This window comes from Parasteatoda tepidariorum, chromosome 5 (genome assembly GCF_043381705.1).
Source record: "Parasteatoda tepidariorum isolate YZ-2023 chromosome 5, CAS_Ptep_4.0, whole genome shotgun sequence".
Taxonomy (NCBI): domain Eukaryota; kingdom Metazoa; phylum Arthropoda; class Arachnida; order Araneae; family Theridiidae; genus Parasteatoda; species Parasteatoda tepidariorum.
The window spans coordinates 51,904,021-51,923,488 of NC_092208.1; the positions used below are offsets into that span (position 1 = coordinate 51,904,021).

Genomic DNA, 19,468 nt, shown 5'->3' on the forward strand with positions numbered 1-19,468 from the left:
ATCTTTCATTGGGTAATTGTCTTGTTCTTATGGTTACAGTTTACAGGAAATTTTTGTTTTCAAAATTATAGTTCGGATCAACTCACATTTAGTAGAAAAATACAAAATACAGAAAAAAAACCTAAGGTATCATAAAAAAAATAACCAATTTTGTCACATATTATAAAACCATGTTTTATTGTTAATTTTGCCAAAATCACACCAAATTCCATATTAATCATATCATATTTATATACGATATTAATCATACCAGTTTTACCGTATTCTGGTAGTTTTGATCATATTTATTTCTCTCAGTGTAAGAAGCATTAAAAAAAATTAATTCATTTAAGTATATTTTATTAATATTTTACTAAAAATGCTTAAATAAACTATTTTAAAGTTCATTTCAAAAATAAATTTTACTTAAATCTACTTAAACTTTAAGAGACAACCACGATTTCCCACAATTGCTTTTTGTTTTGGTAAAGAGAAGCTAATTTTTCTCTTAGCCAATATGACATCGCCTGAAGATAGTATAAAGAAGTACAGCTGATAATGCAAATCTTTTATTGGAGAATTCAGTGCATTTTCTCCGTTTGTAGTTGCTTGCACTTATGATAACACCAATTATACAAAGATGACAACCTTCAATTAATAAAATTATTAAGTGTAGTTGATTTGTATATAACATTACAAATTATGAAAATTAATTAAAAAGAGTTAATCTTTATTTATAAACACACACTTTCATTAAGTATTAAGAATAAAATATTGAAAACCATTCGTAGTATATTGAATAACTGCAAATTAAAAAAAAAAACTTTTGGTTATCTTCATTACAATCTGGTTAGATTTTCTAGAATGAGTATAGAATTTTAAAATCTTGTTTATGCAAAATTTTTGATTTGCAGTAGCATTCTTATAGCGAGTAATACTCTTTTACATAAATGATGATTTCACTTTTTTTAATCTCTCTTTTTTTCTAATATCTATGCAAAATTATTATTTTTCTTTAATTGAGATCTGGTATTGGCACTATCAATCAGAAATGGACACTTAGATAGTAATGAATCTATGATTAATTGAACTATTCTGGTTAGAGTTTTGTTCAATACCAACTACCAGAGGCGGATCCAGAAATTTTTCCGGGGGGGGGGGTCATAGACACAGATCCCCCCCAATAAATTTTTGTTATAAAAATTTTTTTCTTCTAAATATTTTTTTTTAAAAAAAAACTGAGGTTTTTAATGCTAGTCTTCTCATTTATTTTTTTCATAATGAACATTTTTTTCAACATCCCAATCAATTTCTCGATGAATGTGTAATAATGCGAGTCCATTTAATCATTCTTGATTTTGCGTTTCTCTAAGCCAAGTTTTGAGACGTCGAAGAGTTGAAAAGGAACGTTCTGCTGTTGCTGCACTAACTGGCAGAGTTATTACTGAAGAACATAATTAGACGAAATTTTTTTTTTCTGAACTACGTAGGTGTATATGCACTCTTAAATAATTTTTAAAATATTTTATTTCCTTTGTAAACTATTAAAAAAATTATTATTATTATTATTTTTTCAATTTGGGGGGGGGGGTCATGACCCCTATGACTCCCCCCCCACTGGATCCGCCACTGCCAACTATATAGTAAAGATAGGACTACAAATTTTACTTTATACTAACTAGAATTATAAGTTTAACAGCTATTGATTTTTTTCTTTTCAGAAAATTTGCAAAATTAAATTACTTTAAGAAATTGGAAACTAATATCTTTTCTTTTAGCAATTAATACGAAATGTAAATTGAAAATTATTTCTTTTATTTGTCTTAAACATTAATCTGTAACGCCTGTCAAAAAATTAATCTTGTTCCTGTAAAGAAAAACTAGTTTTGGTATGGTTAAAATTGCAAGAAAAGAAATTTAATTTAAATTAATTTAAATAAATAATCAGATCGAGTGGTCATATCCCAAAAGAAATTTTTTTCAGAAATTTGAATTTTCAAGTTGATAAATAGTGGTCAATATGGTCAAATGTTTAGCTAAATTTTTTTTAGTTCAATAGAAAAATAATTAGATTTTCTATTATGGGCCTGAAATATAGTTTCTTTTGGTCAAGAAGCATAAATTTATTCTTTCAAAAGCGTTAAATATGACGCAAATTTTAGACTTATGTGCAAAAATAAAAAATTTAGAATGTGAAGAAAAAAAAAATTGAATTTTTACTGAAATATACCATGGAAATTTCTAGTTATCTAAATGCAAACATAAAACTTTCCTATGATAGACACATATTTTTCAGTTTTAATCTCATTCTTTAATGTACGATGTAAATTATGGAGAGCCTAAATACTACATTTTATATACAATTAATATTATTGTTACTGTGCATTCCAACCTATAGTTTTGTTCTTGTAATCTAAAATTTGTTTTATATTTGTGTTTTAAAAAATCAAAATTTACATATTTGATCCAAAATAGAAATTTTAGGACCTTTTTGAAAGATCTATATATTTTTTTTAATTTAAATGAAAATGATCAGATAAATATTTAAAAATTATGACTATTTTTTAGCCATTTGAAATTTTTAAATTATGTTTTTAAATTTTTTTTTTTAAATGATCCTGATAAACAATCATGGAATTTTTTTCGTTTATAAGCCTTTTTACGTTTTAGGAAAAATGTATTTACAATTAAAATTATTAAATAGAGTTTAGAACATTTTTCCTTATTTCATGTTTAAAAAATACATTTTTTCTATGTAACTTCGATAAAATGAAAAATTTTTAATTCTTAAAGGTAATTAAATAATGCTACAAAAAGTTAATTAACAATTCGAGAATGTAATGAGAAAATATTCTTTTTAAGCTGCATTAGACAATGAGTTATTTATGACATTTGAACAAAATTGAAATTATTATTTTTTGCATTATTATATTATTATTATTGCAAAATATTATGTTCTTTTCGAAAACTTTTATCTATAAAGAGAATATCTTGCTTCAAAATTTTGATTTTCAAGAGTTAACCTTTTGACATATTAGTAATTATATTTCAGAAAAAATATTTTTTTGAAAAATAGTCATGAGATGACACATTTAAACAAAATATCTTTATATTGCAAATATTTGAAAAAAAGGCTAATTTAAATGTCAAGCAAAATTAATTTGTAAATTATTTTTTCATAATAAGAATTTATGATAAAAATTAAATGCCTTTTCAGAATAGATTTTCAAAATCGTTTGTTCAATCATTGGGTAAAATAAAAGAATGAAATAAAATTTATTTAAAAAAAGTAAATAATCAGTTGTATTTTAAAAATGAGACAACGATTAAATTTTTTTGTTGACTTAATTCATTCGAAAGTTAAATAATACACTATTTCTTCTATTTGAAATAAAAAATAAAGTAATGTATAAAAATTTTTTTTTTATGCCACTCATTTATCTGTTTTTTTCCTCTTAATTTCATTAAGCTTTCAATCATACATTAGCAAGGTCCGCGTTAAAGATTTAAATTATTAGCAAGTAAATTAGCCAAATATCAAAAGTATTCACCATTTTTTGAAAGTCTTCGCCAAATGCAAATCTAAAAAATTTTTATGATAAATTTTTTCCCCCATAGGAAACTATTTTACGGTAGTTTGTTTCAAGGTATATTATTTGGACCCAATTCTAATTGGTTATGCAGCGCTTCTAGCCGAAAATTACTGTAATAGAATAAAAAATACTGATTTGTTTAGAAAAATTCATTTTGACGTAATTTGAATTTCTTTCCAGGGGAAAAAGATCCTTCGCCAATACTTTCACTAAAACACAATTTCATTCACCAAAATTTACAATTTTATCGCATTTGGAGAGGCGGTGAATGCATTAGTTAACACTCAGTCATACATTAGTTTACTTTCAGTCATACATTAGTTTGTATTATTAGTTACTTTTTTTCTTATCTTTTGAAATAACAGTAAACATGTATCAATAAATGTATCAATATTCAGTTATTAAGTGTCGGGGAATATTTTGGTACGTTAAACTTCGGTATTCCTTGTTTTATGATGCTTTTTCCAAAAGCTTTTTTTGGGTTCTTTTTTTTCCAATACTCTTTAATCCGTTGACCCTTTTCTACTTTCTGAACTATCAAGATGTGCACAACACTGAAGTATGCCTTATATTTAGGATATATTTCCAGTGTTTATGGATTTTATGTGTGGTGTATTTTGAACTAGATATTTCTATACGGTATATATGTGAAGTGACTTAATCAGACTGTTTTCTTAGCTAATACATGAGTACTTAATGTAACAGTAAATAGCTCCAGTGAAATATAAACGGGTGAAGAAGTATATCTAGAAAACGGTGTGTGATAGAGATAAATGGCTTGTATATTTTGAATGAGCACAATTTAATTGTCTTAGGAAATGTCTTGGATACTAAGATATCCGTGATTTCTTAAAGTTTGCTTGTCGGAGCTATTTGACTTGAGGTAAACGAGTTTGCTTTTCACTGTTTATATCCACTGAATTTCTAAATTTCAATAACGCATATTGTTGATAATTTTATTTAATTGAATTCATAAAGTTACTGTCATCAGTCCTTTTCCATAGTTTAAAGAAATTTTTTTATTATGATCAGAAAACTTATTTTCCTTCGGTGACGGTGCATACCAGCGATGATAAGGGACAAAAGTGCTTCAAATGTAAATAAATATTTGAAATTAAACAGCTTATGTTCAATATTTTGCGAAGAATGTACATAAGTAATACTCAAAAATTATTTTTGAGCTATCTATGAAGCATAATATTGCATAAAATAATTTTAGCTATAGATATTATGAGTGAAAATTTTTTCCTCAAACTGTTAGTGATCTGACGAAACTTAATTGTATTGAGTCTATTAATATCATAACTTTGAATATGTGTTCTTTGTTAAAATTATTAACTTGGTAATTACTTTTAACATTTAGTAAACTTTACTTTAACATATTAACGTATAAACTGAAAGTTAAAATGAAAAAAAAAACTATCTTCAACAAAATTAAAAATAATTATCTTCAATAAAATAATTTTAGCTATATATATTATGAGCTAAAATTTTTTCCTCAAATTGCTATCGATTTGATGAAATTTAATTGCATTGAGTCCATTAATATCATAACTTTGAATATACTTCGGAAGTGTTCTTTGTGAAAATTATTAACTTGGTAATTACTTTTAACATTTAGTAAACTTTACTTTAACATATTTACGCATAAACTAAAAGTTAAAATGAAAAAAAAAAACCGATCTTCAACAAAATGAAAAATAATTATGCTCAATAAAATAATTTTAGCTAGATATATTATGAGTTAAAAATTTTTCCTCAAATTGTTAGTGATTTGAGGAAACTGAATTTTTTTCTATCCATTAATATCATAGCTTTGAATATACTTCGGAAGTGTTCTTTGTGAAAATTATTAACTTGGTAATTACCTTTAACATTTGGTAAACTTTACTTTAGCATATTTACGTATAAACTAAAAGTTAAAATGAAAAAAAACCTATCTTCAACAAATATTCAACAAAATTAAAAATAATTATCCTCAATAAAATAATTTTAGCTAGATATATTATGAGTTAAAAATTTTTCCTCAAATTGTTAGTGATTTGACGAAACTTAATTTTTTTCTGTCTATTAATATCATAACTTTGAATATACTTCAGAAGTATGCTTTGTTAAAATTATTAATTTAGTAAATGCTTTAACCATTTAATAAACTATAGTTTAACACATTAACATATAAATTAAAAGTTAAAATGAATTAAAAATAATTATCTTTAACAAAGCACACCTTAATATTGTGCTGTGTTAAAGGTTTTAAATATGATAATTAATTGCGACGACATATAGATAATCGTAAGTCAAAGCTTTTAGGTTTAGGTCTAATAATGCCAATTGGATGTATATTATATAATTTCTTACCCCTGCTTTGAAAACTTCCAGCGAGTAAAAAAGAAAAAAAACAAACATTTTTTTCCCGCACCTTCTGTATCTATGAGTTTCTTCTCCATCTATGTTTAGCATCTGATTACTGGTAAAAAATTCAAACGTAATTGCTATGCGAAATTAGAAAAAGTTATTTCTTCAAGAAAATTCATAAAAAAATACCGGCTTAGCTTTTAACTTTATTTTCTAGCTATGAATTGAGTAAAAGGATACAAAAAGACATAATAAAACAAAAACAACACATTTCTAATTAAATAAAGCCATGAAAAACTTATTAATTGTCTTTATTAATATGTAAAGTCTTAAACACTTTCTCCCCTTTATTTGCTACGATAACTACATTATCAGTTTAATTAGAACATAATTATATTTGATAACTTTCAATTCAATTACGAAAACAAATAAAAGTGTTTTTCATCTAATTTTTTCCCAACTTAATCTTATAGGAAAGCGCAAAAAATAAGTATATTTTAATTAAATTAAATATTAAATTCTTTAAAAAAATACTTGCTTTGTAATAAGTATAGTTGCGACTAAATATTTTTTCAATAATTAATTTATTAAATCTAATTGAATACTTTCCTTCTTGAAACAATATTAGACATATTAACAGTTAAGTGAAGAGAACCGTCAATGTGATTACTTAGAATTAAATGGTTTTTTATTTAATTGTATAATTTTAAGAAAATTATCAATCTTTATCTAATATTCTGTCGTTAGAAATATGAATTTCTTTACAGAAATTAAAAATAAAATACCTTTTACTTATTTTCTAGTCTCAAACGTTTTTAATATTTTTGAATTTGCTTATTATTATTATTTTTTTGAATCACGTTGTTGATTTATCTTTGTTTTTGCTGTTTCTCATATATATTGCATATCAGGGAGGGCCGAACTTCTGGAGGAAACTTCCATTATCTGAAAAACGAAATTGTGCATGACTCACTTAGAACTTTTCCAACACACTTAATATTAAAGAATTAATAATAAGTATTATTTATAACATGATTATGGTATTTATGTGCGATTATCATAAGTCTGAGTAGAAACAATATAATAAATAAAGCAAAAATACAGAAATTTCATTTATTGCGAAATAAAAAATTTTGTAGGTTAAGTTTGTTGGGTTATGTGAACTATAAAAATGAGTTCTTAATCAATTATTAAACAGTGCTGTTTAATGTTGCTTTTGAATCTGTATTTTTTTACTATAACTTTTTTGCATAGTTTCTACACGGAGAAAAAAATTCTGTTTAAATTGCTGTACTGTATGGTATTAACATTTTTGGCAAAAAAAAAGAAAAAAAAAAGAAAACAAATAAATCTGGTAGTAAAAACCAAAATAGAAGGTAGTAAAACCATTTATTTGGTAATTTTTCGGTTCATTTGTTAAAGACTTACCAGGAATACTGGCTTACAAAATTATAGTTCATATTACCACACATTTAGTAAAAAATATAAACTTATAGGTAAATTTAATCGGATAAATGGTTTTAATCCCATGTTATAAGGTATCCCGATAAAATTGCCTAATTTTTTATTATTTTATCACATATTTTAAAACCATATTTTGTTGTTAATTTTACCAAAATCATTACCAAAGCTCTCCAGTAAAAATTACCTGTCTTCAAATTATATGTCTTCAAATTAAATATTATATTTAAATTAAATGTCTTAATCTGTTCAAAGGGTTTTGTTTGATATCAAGATATTATGTTACATGTCACACTTTAATATTATGTTATATGTCGCACTTTTAAATTCCACTATCTTGTTTCTCATGACTTATAAAAAAGCCCGTAACATCCCATGTTACTTTATAAAATATATTTTTAGCAACAAATCTTTAAACAATCCCTGTTATTTTAGGTTTATCCAGTGCAAATAATATTCAAAGGCAATTAATTATTTTATTAACATTTACAAAATAAATATCTCGTTAGAAAATTTGAAGCTAACCTCGAATCTTTTCCTACCGGCTATTTTGTTGTTTGTAAATGGCTAATTATAGACATAGATTAGACCTTCACTTTGCAAGTTCTCTCTCTGTTGAAACAAATTTTCTAGGAATAAATTTCCTATAATCTTTTCAAGAAAAATCTCAGCTAAGCTACTTACTCTGAAAGCGTTTGCAATTTTCGGCGTAACTTTGTAATGCATTTTTCATTTGTCAACATTAACGGTAAATTTTTCTACCTAATTAGAAGCAATTTGTCTTTGAAAATTTTGTAAAAATATCTCGATGCTTGTTATAGTACTCGAATGAAGCCATTTAATAAAGACTTAAAGAGTACAGACAGGTACTGAAACTAATGAAGTTGTGGAGAACTTAAAAATAATTTGAATATTTAAGAAGATAAATTCTTTTAATCTCTTTTATGTTTTTGTTGTCCTAAAATAGGTACAAAAAATTAATTGAATGTTTTTTATCTCAGGATTTAAAATAATATTATTACTTATAAGTTTTAATTTGCAAGCGATTCTTTCAAATTGTTTGAATAAGAAACGTTTTAGAAAAACACATTTACGTATTTTAATAAAGCTTTGATTTGTCATAACTTGAGTTTGAATACAAATATATAAAGCAAACACTAATACGTATCAGGCATATCATGTAACGCAGATGTCATGTATTATTGTGATGCCATTTATGGGCGTAACAAATTTCTTAGCATTTTAATTTCTGTAATTTCATGAATTTAATTTTTTAATTATTCTAATTTTTCTTATAATAAAATTAAATAATTTTCTAAATTTTTCTCCCCTTTTGTAAAAAGCAAACATAAATAGTTTTATTCCTTTTTTAAACAATTACAGTAACGGCTAACTTTTTATTCAATACAAGAATATAACTTATTAATTCAGTGTCACGACAAAAACAAATATCACTTTTTTTGAAAAGCTTTCTTTTCTGCAAGCTGCTTTAATCTTTTTTCACTAAAACTATTTCGGTTACAATTTTAATGATCTTTTTGTTGATTAGTAGTAGCCAGATTATTCCAAATTTAATATTTATAACTTGGGATCGACTCTAATTTCGCCTGTATTATTTATCGATAACTCGCCAATTTTCAGATCGCTTTCCATGCTCCTAAGCGTCGTTCAACAACCACGAATTAACTGGTAATTCGAGTTTGTTGATGTAAGGACTGGCAAGTTGTTGTACTTAACACGCCCTTTCAGTTCAAACGTTGGAAGTTTTTTTAAAAAATAATTTTACTATAAAATTTTTTAAAATTTTATAACCGTTGTTGAACAACTAACCCGATTTTCGGATTTACGGCTACCAATCTCCAACTTCGTAGCCTTGCCTTGTCAGTTTGAACCCAATCCAGAAGACAAGGGAGCTTCTGGATCAAGTATTGAGAGAACTTTGCCTTCGTGGAGGATTTTTTGAGGGAACTAACCCGCATTTGCGTTACCCGGAGACGAAAACCACGTGAAACCTCATACAGTTAGCCTGGTGGGAAGGGGAATCTATCACACGATCTGTCTGCAACAGACGATATTTTAAGTCAGCACTATGGTCGGTGCAAGCCGGATGCGGATTTGTATCGACCAGCCATCATAATTAACATAATTTTAATAAAATAAAAGTGTAAAATTAAACTCTTTCTTATATTTTGTTATTTTAATTAAACCATTTACCTGTGCCAATGTTCCAATAATGTAACATGGATTTCGAAATTGATTTCAACGAGCAATTGAAGTTCGAATAATGTTTTTTGACACATATTTAAAATTTACATTGTAAAGTATTTTTTGTTTTGTTTTTAGTTTGATTTCGTTTCCATAATTTATTTAAAAATTTTTTTCATAAATTTTGAAATTTGATCTATTTTGTTACCTTATTTTCTACACCTTGGAACATAATTTATCAAAAATTCAATTTTTATAAGACGACAAAAATGTTTGCGAGTTTTAAAAGGATAATATAACTGCCTGTTAGGCATTCCTGTGATTTTGTGTGATTCATTGTGTTAGGGTGTGTTCATTTCATTCAATTGCTATTATGACACTAATTCAAAAAAATAATAATGTTGAAATAGAAAATGTTTATTGGTTCAACTTCCGTTGAATTTGCTGGTGGCAAATAGCAGAGCGATAGCATCAGAGCATATCGTTATACTTGGAAAGTTGAAGGGTACTGTAATATTCCTATGAAATTAAAACTATTTATATTTGACTTTCATATAAACATGGAGTACAATTTCACCTCAACAGCTGTTATACTATTTGATTTAATCACATTAAAAAAAATCCAATTTTATTTTTTAATGAGATTTTGATAATATTTAAACTTTATTCGTACTCTTTTATTCTATTGACTTCGAATTTCGTAATCTTAGCTTATTAATTACAACTGCTTGAATTGATTGTTAAATATGTTGGTCCCAGCAACTTATGTACTAGGTACTGGAAGCATTGTAATATCAGTTTTACCAAATTACATTCACTATTTTTCTCAGACCAATAAAATATATAGTTTAATATTTAAATGGCTTATATCTAATTGATTGCTTAATTTAAATTGACAGATGATACATTGTTTTCATTTCCATGCAAACACTTATAATTCTTACATGAGAACTATTTTATTAAAAATTATCGAAATAAAAGTTCATGTATAAGTTTATTGGTCAGTCGAAGTTTTCTATAAAACTACGATATGATTAAAATTGTATCGCATTAAAAATGTTAAGAAATTTGTAATTTTTTTTTAATTGTTAAAAAACTTTCGTTACATAACTTTTATACAGGCGAGAGTTGATCAATTTTTGACTTGCAAAGTGGGCGGTGAACTAAAAAAGGTTGAAAACCTATACTTTATTCGAAGCAAAATAATTTGTTATCAAAAATTAATTTGTTCAGTAGTGTGTTTAATCCGTTCAGAAAATCACTGAAAAGTAACCTCATCCCCCNCCCCCCCCCCCCCCCCCCCCACAGAAAAGAAAAACAAAAAAATTTCTAAGCCTGATAAGTTTAACATTGGTAAAATTTTAGATCAGCGAAGTTTTGCACCATCGAAGTTATTGATTGGCGAAGTTTTGTACCCGCGAAGTTATGGATTTGCGAAGTTTTATTCACGTGAAGTTATGAATGGTTGGAGTTTTAGTCGCAAAGATTTGTCAAGCGAAGATTTGTCAGCGAAGTTTTGACCCCGAATCAAAATATGCATATAAGAGATCTTGAAGAATATTATCTTAGAATGGTACCCTTGACCACCTTGTAAAAATCTTTTCAACGTATCTTTCTAAATAAAAAAAAAATGTGATTGATTTTTTCTCATTTTTCTCTGTGGAATCAAGACATGATAATTCCACGATCCACTATCAACAATAACTTTCCCTTATAATGATATTTAACGTATATTATTAAATATGTAGTTGAGTCAATGGTTTTAAGCGTCATTAGTTTTAATAATTCTCCAAGAAAACTAACTCGTTTAAAGGTGTTAGTAAATTGTAGACAAAATACAACTGTAAAACCATGAGGAAGAGAATTTTAAAAGAACATTTTTAATTTTTAAGAAGATTAGTTTTAAATTTTCGTTAACAATCAGTGCAGAAAATTTACTCATTGAATGAAATTAGAATTGTTTTGACAAAATGCAACTGAAAACTTTAGTGAAAGAAAATAATATGGAATATTTGAGTTTTTGAAAAGATTAACTTTAATTTTTTATTAATAATCCATAAAGGGGAAATTAATTTGTTTAATTGAATAAAAATCATTTGGAGAAAATACAGCTGAAGAACTTAGTAATAGTGGAGGACATTTTAAGTTTAATTATGATTGTAGGCTTTTATTAACAATCTATTAAGAAAGTAAAGTCTTTTAGTGCAATCAGAATTTTTTTAACAAAACAGAGAGAAGTCTTAATAATTTTGATCTTAAGAAGTTTTTTTATATAGTTAAAAGTAAATATTTAAAACAATCTTGAAGCAATATTTAAATGAAAAAATAGAAAAATATCTATTTCTCTACATGAGTTCAAAAAACTGTCTTTAATTCATTTCAAGCAATTATTTTTGATAAAAATTGGAATAATAAATAAATTTATGCAAATGACAATCATGTATTCAACGACATTTTTGATTGATTATAATTTACATCTTGAAGTTACGAACTATCAGATAAAAATATTAAACGAACTTAGTTATCTGTTTTGCGCTATGTACCTTGTTCCATTAAGAAATATCTATAATATTGATCTATGAATGATTATGTTATAAAACGCAACTATTTGCGATAGGCATGGTTTTGGTATGACCCCCAAAATATAGGGAGTAGCCGCAATCTGGGAAATATGGTTCCTGTAGTTAAGTCAGGATAGTGATCCGAAGTTCCGACTCCTTAATGTTAATTTTACTTTTTGTGTTTTTCGCTAGACCTTGAAAATTTTTTAAGCGAATTGAAATTTTTTTTTCACGCAATTATAAAATTCGTTTATCGAAAGATAATTCCATCTGAAAACTAACTTTTAGTAAATACTTATTATTTTTTTTAATAATGGTCAAAACAAATTTTGAATTTTTTTTTTAATTTATTTATTTTTTTTAAATAACGGCAGGCACTGAACTTTTCGTTCTTCGCCATAGAAGATGCCGGAATTGTTACTCATTTAGCGTTACCCAGTGGGAACCTGTGAACTAAAGTCACGGAGGGGAGCAACGCTACCCACGCCATACTGCCACAAACCCGTTCATAGGGTGGGCCACATTCACTCAACAGAAGACAACACAGAGAGAGAAACATCCATGCCCAGAGCGGGATTCGAACCCGCGGCCATTGGCTCCGCAGTCAGACACGCTAACCACTCAGCCACCTGGCCGGCAATTTTGCATTGTAGGTATAAATATTTGAATTTCAAAAATTTGAGAGAAATTGAATTTAAAAGAAGTCAGATACTTAAAATTCGATTTCGAAAAGTTATTTTTTGCATGAAATTATTTTTGAAGAAACGAATTTTATAATTGTGAGCAAAAGTTTTTTTTAATTTGCTCTGAAAGTTCCCGAGATATCGCGAAATACGCAAAAAGTAAAATTAGCAGTAAGGGGTCCAAACTTTGAAGAGCTCTCTTTACCAAGCTTTGATACCCCAGATTGTGCCTCCCCCCTCCTATATTTTGGGGGACAGAAATATGAATCCGTTGAAGAAAAAGTACGTTTATTGAGAGAAAGTAAGTTTTGTGTTTGATTTCGAAACTTAAAAAAATATCGTTTCGCCAGTTAATTTTGCATATTTGAAGTCATCCCCTTGAACCATTAAGAGTGAGTCCTTGAGCGTGAAAATCCGATCGTTAGATTAAAAGTTATTCAGGGTGGTCTGCTTTTTTGGCACAATGTACAACTACTAAACTTACTGAAATATTATTTAATAAAAAAATTGCATTTTTAGCATTTTTAAAAACTCTTTACAAATTTGCTTGGTTTAACCGCTTTATTTTTTTTACAAATTTGATATATAACTAAAAATAATATATGAATTAAAATTATATTTATGTAGTTGATGTTGGCATAATTATAAATAATTTGCTTACTATGAGTAAATCTATTCTGTTGTTTTAAGTTTTTCGGCTGCTCTAAAATTCTTTGTCACATATTGTTAAAGTAAAATTTCAAATCTCGTTTTAATATCTGATTGATGTTTAAATATATTTTGGGACTTTTAAGTTTTTCAAAGCTTGTTTTAACTTTATAAAATTTAAAGATGCAAAAAATATTAACATTTAAATTAAAATGACTTGAAATGTAACAATTGTTAAAAAGAATTGTAATTTATACAGAGATAGTTGGTACAAATATTCTAATTGTAATTGGTACAAATTTGCTATGTATATTATGTGTATATTATAATGATATCATAATTGGTATATAATTAGTATATTATAATTAGCATATTATAATGATATTACAATTGGTATATAATTAGTATATTATAATGATATTATAATTAGTATATTATAATGATATTATAATTGGTACAATATAATGATATTATAATTTATATATTACAATGATATTATAATTGGTATATTATAATGATATTATAATTGGTATTGTATAAAAATGTATATTATAATGATACAAATTTTTAATTTTTCAAAAATAATTAGGCTAATGATTTAAAATGAATTGTTACAGACTTAAAAGGAAATATTCCAAACATATTTTTAATAATTTTTAACTTTCATTTTGCTCACTAACCTTTCGCAATAAATGTTTTAAAATACAGTTCTGAACATGTTTAAGTCCCTTTTTATATCTTTACCTTTAAAAAACTGCACGCAAGTATATTAGAAAGTCCTAGGCCTTAGAAGAGCAATGACTTAGCAATTCTAAATGCTAAAAACGTGAAAGCTTTATATCGTATGGTTTCTTGCTTCTTCAGAAGATTAATTTGGAAGTAGTTTTTCGTCCATAAACATTAATGTTTCAGTAGAAACTTTCTTAGAATTTTCCTTTTTACCGTTGCCTGATCTGGTCCAAGAAGCTTAAATAACTGCGTTTTGGTGCTAATTTTGTCATGTCACAAGAACCATTTATCACTTTTAAAGAAACACCACATTCAACAAAATCTATCACGCAATGGGTTTCTGAAGCCTCTTAAAGTGAGCAGTTTTAGAAAAAAATAGGTTTGGGCACCAAATATTAACTCTAAGAACTGTTAGAAGTAACTCTGTATGATGCAGAAAGACACGGATGCTTAATTCTCTTATTTTTCACCAGGGGGACGGATAGATAGCAGAAATCAGGATTGTTAGCGGAAAGCAGACGATTTTCAGAAACTATTCGCGTAAGTTCTATTCTGTATTTAGGAGAAATATATTTATCACGAGTTTTTGTTCTTTTGCGTTAGGTTAACACATGATAATCAGTTTTAAAAGTGTAAAAGGATAAAATTCTTTTCCTGAGAAAGGTAAGTTAAATAGTTTTTCAATTAAAAATTAGTTTTAACAACTTTCTAACTATTTCTTCTGTGCATTCTTGTTTATAAATTAAACAAATTGGAATTTTAAATTATTATTAATATTATTTTGCAAACGATCTTGTTTAATTGATTGAATGTTTTTATCTTATATTTTGAGTATTTTGCAAGAAAAAAGCTGGCAGTTTTTAGAAGATAACCATAGACGTTTTATTCTACATTTAGGCAAAATATATTTAACATGAGTTTTGGTGCTGGTTTTAAACAGCTGGTTTTGAGCTGGTTTTAAACAGCTGATATGAAGGATTTGTAAGAGTAAGGATGAAAAATTTTCCCGTTTAAGATAAACTAATTTTTCAGCTTAAAATAACTAATTTTTATTAAAATAATTTTTGACTTTTTCTGCATGCATTTTTGTTGATTATAATTAAAAAGAATAAACTTTTAATTATTATTCATATTTTTTTTCCAAACGAATTTTTGTTGATTGATTGAATTTCTTTGTCTTATATTTTAAGAAAAAGCTAATGGTTTTCTTGAATTATCCAAGTAAGTTTACTTCTACATTCAAAATACATATATTTAACAAGCATTTTGGATTTTGTGAAGAAGGGTTAAGCAACTAATAATGAGTGTAAAAAGTGAAATGAAAAAATAATTTTAAAAGGTAAGATAAAAAATTTAATTTTAATTGAAAATAATAAGTTTTTAAATAAATAATTTTATGACTTTTCCTATATGCATTTCTTGATTAAAAATTAAACAATCTGAAAGTTAATCTGAAAGTGTAATATGTATCAAACGATTTTTTTAAATATTTTTTTCCAAATATTGTGAGTACTCCGTTTGAAGAAAGCCAAAGATTTTTAGAAAATATCCGTGTAAGTCGAATTTCATATTAAGAATAAATATATTTAACCAAAATTTTGGGTTTTAGGTGTTAAGTTTAATATCTAGGTACATATGAAAGTATATAATTACATATGAAAGTATGTAATTCTTTTACGTACTTATGAAAGTATATAATTCATTTACAAGCAAAGATAAATAAACTAATGTTTTTGTTAAAAGTAGCACTGGGTAACAATTTTATTTGTTTTCTGTTGCATGCGATTTTTTTAACGAATCTTGGATGTTTTCCCGTCGTCGATTTCAATTTTGCATTCTTTTCCTCCCTATAAGTTACAGTTTTATTTAAATAACATTTTTACTCCATTTTTTGTCAAAATATACAAGTTTGTAAAACGTTATATATGGCAGGTGGTCACATCAATGTTGCAGCAAACTTCTAGGGGAGTTAGGGCACATCACTAGAAATAAATTGAATAGGAACCAATGTCTGGTAGTGTCGTCATACACTATTAGGAGTGCTTCCCTATTAGGAATTATTTCTTCGTGTGCATCTGAACAAGTCATGATAGGAAAGCGCCCCTAGCCGTGTACGACGACATTTCCGAATATGGGTCTTTTTCTTAAAAAAATATGTAGTTTTAGGAGTAACACTAATTTCAGGCTTGAAATCCCCACACTCAAATTAGGCAAGATCAAGTATTTGTATAAAAGCAAAAAAAAAAAAAAATGCTTCCCAGTGTTATTAATTTTTAATCCAAATTATTTTTGTGCTTATGCATTATTTGTGAAGTTAAGCGAATTGTAACTTTGCTTTTAAAGTGTGTGTCTTAATTTTTGCAATGACTATAAATTAGATAAAATTCTTATATTTCATTATTCATCATTCCCGCATCGAAAAAAATTCTTATTTTTGCTTCAAATTTTTTCATTACTTATATATTATTTCTTTATTATTTATGTATTATTTCTATTTCTACAATGCACAATTTTTTTACAAGAGAGAAGTGTGTGTCTTAATTTTTGCAATGACTATAAATTAGATAAAATTCTTATATTTCATTATTCATCATTCCCGCATCGAAAAAAATTCTTATTTTTGCTTCAAATTTTTTCATTACTTATATATTATTTCTTTATTATTTATGTATTATTTCTATTTCTACAATGCACAATTTTTTTACAAGAGAGAAGTGTGTGTCTTAATTTTTGCAATGACTATAAATTAGATAAAATTCTTATATTTCATTATTCATCATTCCCGCATCGAAAAAAATTCTTATTTTTGCTTCAAATTTTTTCATTACTTATATATTATTTCTTTATTATTTATGTATTATTTCTATTTCTACAATGCACAATTTTTTTACAAGAGAGAAGTGTGTGTCTTAATTTTTGCAATGACTATAAATTAGATAAAATTCTTATATTTCATTATTCATCATTCCCGCATCGAAAAAAATTCTTATTTTTGCTTCAAATTTTTTCATTACTTATATATTATTTCTTTATTATTTATGTATTATTTCTATTTCTACAATGCACAATTTTTTTACAAGAGAGAAGTGTGTGTCTTAATTTTTGCAATGACTATAAATTAGATAAAATTCTTATATTTCATTATTCATCATTCCCGCATCGAAAAAAATTCTTATTTTTGCTTCAAATTTTTTCATTACTTATATATTATTTCTTTATTATTTATGTATTATTTCTATTTCTACAATGCACAATTTTTTTACAAGAGAGAAGTGTGTGTCTTAATTTTTGCAATGACTATAAATTAGATAAAATTCTTATATTTCATTATTCATCATTCCCGCATCGAAAAAAATTCTTATTTTTGCTTCAAATTTTNGAGAGAGAGAGAGAGAGAGAGAGAGAGAGAGAGAGAGAGAGAGAGAGAGAGAGATTGGTTCGCTCTACGACTGGGACATATTACAATGAGTTTCTAAGTGGGACAAATGAGGTCAACGGTTACAACGTGACAAAAAGAGTTTTGAAAAACAGCCTTCGATATTCCATAGTGTTCCATCATTAATCTTAAACTATAACATTGTAGTAGAGTCAGTAGTTAAAATATACGACTACAAGTCAGAATTTTCCGAAGAGCTCGATCCTGACTTTTCCTTGAATCTTAAACGGAGAAAAACCATATTTTATTATAAAACCATATTTTAGTGTTTATTTTACTAAAATCGTTTTCAAAGCCCTTTGGTAAAAATTACCGAGCTCTTTGGTGTTCTCATAAAGATTATTTTATTATTTTCCGGCAGTTTTTATCATATTTTTTCTCAGTGTTGACATTAATCAAAATTTTTTTAAAACTGAATTTGAGATATTTAATTTGAATATAATATTACTTTTGACACCACTTGATTGCTTCCTAAGTTCTTTACCGCTCCCCTTTAGGGGTAAAAAAACTTCACTTCTTGTGATGTATCGGAAAGTATTGATATTATTTGTAAGTAAGTGATAATTTTAAGTTATATAATTATATATATATTTGTTATTATCTATTACTGTTAAAAATATTTTATTTAAAATAACATTTTATATTATAACAGAAGAATTAAAGAAACAAATTTTTAAGTAAATATATATATATGCATTCAAAACATTGGAATTTTGCTTTATAAGTGAAAAGCTAAATATGAATCTCTACCAAACGCTCTCACATGTATACCAACATAATCTAGGACATACGTGAATATTCATAAACTAGGAACTTACTACAAAAGGTACATTCAATACGTTTGCGTAACTTTTTAATATACTTTGCAGCTTAAAAAAATTATTTCGGAATTTATAACGCCTATGATAAGGAATTAATAATTTATTTATTAACATAAATTTTCCAATAGTTTCAATGATTTTCTTTTCTTTTCTTTTAGGCAGAGCTAAAATGTACTAGAAAAGACGTTTGACAATGTGATAAATTATAAATTAATTTTTTTATTACAGTCGCTCAACAACAGATGCACAATCGCTATACGGATTTATGAGATAGTTATTAAATTTCTTAATATAGGTGCCATAATATAGGTACATCAGTATAGGGTATATTATATGTACACCATAATATAGGTACATTACTATAGAGTATTTTAATATAGGTACTCCATAAAATAGGTACTTTACACCATAGCGTAGTGAAAATTTTCAGCAATTTTTAATAAAATATTACATTGAATCAATATTCGTTCATGTTGTATTGTACAATCAAATTTAGTACAAGTGATGAATCATCATCATCATCATAGTTGGCCAGACAGCCCAATGTGAGCCAATGCCTTCTGACGACTTCTGATTCACCCTTGATCTCCTATTCTTTTCATTAATTGCGAGAAAATCAGACTCCACTGAGTCAGCCCATCTCAACCACGGCCTTTCCCGCTTTCTTGTTCCAGTGGGTCTAAAAAGCAGTATCTTTTTTATTGTATTGTCATCACTCATTCGAATCACGTGGGCCATCCAATTCATTCTATTTATTTTTGTGTATTTAATAATATCAGGTTGTTTATAAATCTTGTACAGTTCAAAGTTAAATGTCCTTCTCGAGTTATTGTTTTCATTTACACCACCAAGTATACTCCGCAAAGTCTTTCTCTCAAATGTTGCGATGAATAGTACAATTTAAATCAAGTGATGAATTAACCATATCGTATTCATTTTAACTTGCACGTTAAAGTGAATACGATATGGTTGATTCATCACTTGAATATCTAAAAGC

At 26.5% G+C, this 19,468-nt stretch overlaps 1 protein-coding gene across 2 annotated transcripts in view; it reads left to right on the forward strand.

Annotated features, from left to right (window-relative positions):
* Window positions 1-14,615: 14,615 nt before the first annotated feature.
* Window positions 14,616-19,468, forward strand: part of LOC107449127 (cell adhesion molecule 1) — a 73,804-nt gene continuing 68,951 nt past the window's right edge. The window contains exon 1 of one of the 2 annotated variants that reach the window (XM_016064567.3): window positions 14,616-14,754. The gene's annotated coding sequence lies outside the window, so the exon portion shown is untranslated. Of the gene's footprint in view, window positions 14,878-19,468 lie in introns of both variants that reach the window. The other variant, XM_016064566.4, reaches the window with a different exon arrangement.